General features: G+C 42.3%; 1 protein-coding gene across 1 annotated transcript in view; it reads left to right on the forward strand.

The window, feature by feature from the left end:
- The window catches only part of LOC106814338 (ligand-gated ion channel 4-like), a gene marked incomplete at its 5' end in the record, with an annotated part of 10223 nt that overhangs the window by 1528 nt on the left and 6085 nt on the right, over positions 1-2610 (forward strand). The window lies entirely within an intron of this gene.

Genomic DNA, 2610 nt, shown 5'->3' on the forward strand with positions numbered 1-2610 from the left:
CACACACACACACACACACACACACACACACACACACACACACACGCACACACACACACACACACACACACACACACACACACACACACGCACACACACACCACAATATTGCCGCATGGTTATTAGGAAGACGCTCGTCTTCCGTTATGCATTTACCGTGAAGAGATGCAACTGTTTTCACACCCGGGTGTACGCGGATAGACGCGCCACAAATCATCATCTCTTCACGGGTCAATGCACGCTTCGCATGTCAGCTTTACCCTTACGCCTTACATCTACTGCATGCGTGTCTATGTATGCGTGCGTGCGTGCGTGCGTGCATGGTGACTGTGCGTGCATGCTCGGCAAACCGATTGCCCGCGCGCGTGCGCGTGCATTTTCTTACTTCGTCCAACGCGAATTGCACATTTACCCTTGTCATACAATGATATATGCTGACGTGAGTGCCTAACACTGTTCTTCTCTTCTGCCTTTGCATTCCACAGCCCCATGGGGCGTCAGTCTCAAAAAAGGTTCGTAAAGAGATGAAACTTACGTTTACTGAATTACTATTCAATGTAAGCGGCGCATACTAAACTGCCTTCGGACAGCCCCTTCCCATCCCAGCAACGTCCGATTTGCTAACGAAATATATATGCCGAATAAAGTGTCATCTACCAACGATTTCTCCAACGCGCGCGATACGAAAAGATGGCGGCGCAGGAAAACAAGAGGACATGTCGGACACGCTTCACGCACGGTGCCCGTACGCACTCACGAATCGCATATACATATATATATATATATATATATATATATATATATTTATATATATATATATATATTTATATATATATATATATTTTTTATATATATATATATATATATATACTATATATATATATTATATATATATATATATATATATATATTTATTTATATATATATACATATTTTGGATCCAAAATCGCATCACCGGCGCGTATATTGACTTTGACATTCTCTAACTTTAGAAGCCAGTATTCCCCATGTGTCCGTCCTGTTGTTTTTCGTGTGAAGCGTCAATGAGAACGATGCAGCCACCCCGCCTAAACACACCAACGCAGGGAATTTGATTTTCATCGCTATATGAAAATTTTAATTTCGTTCGCGACTTATCAGTGTATGTTGTGGTAGGATAGGGTGACGGTAATGCCCCATGGTTATTTGGTTAAGCCTCGAACAATGGACGCTGTCAGATGCATAGTCAGTTCCATCACGGCATAATTCCATTTATATTATAACTCTCACAAGCGCACTCGCTCTCTCGTGTTCTTTCTTTATTGTGATATCTATATAATATGAGGTTCCGCCTTTGTTTTTTTCTCTCCCCCTCTCATACTATCTTATCATATTTATCCCCTCTGGCTCTCTATTTCTCTTATTTGCCTACTACTTACTACTAATAATGAATGATATAATAATGAATAATATAACTAACGATAACGATGATATTAAGAAATAGCATTTAAAGATATAAATAAAATAATAATAATAATAATTTTCGCTTTCTAACATATTCATGCACTAAGTAAACTAATTTTGTCTGAACCTCATGTCGTGACTCTAGCCCTGCGAGAGCCATTATTCTGGCTTCTTAGATCAGAGGTTTACCAAAATGAGCGGAGTGGCTAAATCCTCATGGGAATACATCGGACACATGGGTGTTTAAAAGTAATAGCATGAAATCTACAACCAGCAGCAGCGAGGCAGGCATGTTGTGTATACCGCGTCGTGGGCGCGTCATTACACACAGCACAGCGACAGCCACACTAGACACACACACACGACACACACCAACACACACACACACACAACAAGCACTACACACAACGTGTTTAACGTCCAGGCATCAGTCTTATAAATAATATGTGTGGAATATAATAATATAATATGCATTACCGCCTTCCCGCCTGCAAGTGGCTGGTCATTTTTACTTCAAACGTCGTCGGTATTCATAAAGTGATGTGTTTTCGGACGCTTCAACACTCTGGTTCTTAACTCGCCAAGAAGCGATTACAATAAAGAGCAAATCTTGACGTCAACACCGCTTATTGTTATATAAAAACTGATCAATAGTCGTCACAGTTGGGCAATAAGAGTGCGTAATAGCGTTATTACGCAACAGTGTTAGTGTAAGAGGCGTGAGCAAGGAACGTGTAGTAGGTATCCGCGGTGTGGAACAATACTGCCATCGTCAGAGCTGCATCGCTCGCTCATCACCGCCGGCGCTGCTGTGGCGTTAGCAAAAATCGACAATGTGATAGGCGGCAAGTCTAGGCGTACGGCGAATGCCTTATGCCATGTTGGCAGAGACACATGATATATATATAGTTATTATATATCATATATATATATATATATATTATACGCACACACGCACGCAGCGCGCAGCACGCACCGCACACGCACAGCGCAGCAGGTGCGCCGACGCCGGACGTCACAGCACACCCCACACACGCCACACGCACACGCCACGCACCACGCACGAGCTCGTGGAGAGCCACACGCACAGCGCACACACACACACAGCACCAGCCTAGCAGCACATATATATTTATATATATATATATTATATATATATATATATAT

Source organism: Priapulus caudatus, unplaced genomic scaffold, assembly GCF_000485595.1.
Source record: "Priapulus caudatus unplaced genomic scaffold, Priapulus_caudatus-5.0.1 Scaffold907, whole genome shotgun sequence".
NCBI classification, from domain to species: Eukaryota; Metazoa; Priapulida; class Priapulimorpha; order Priapulimorphida; family Priapulidae; genus Priapulus; species Priapulus caudatus.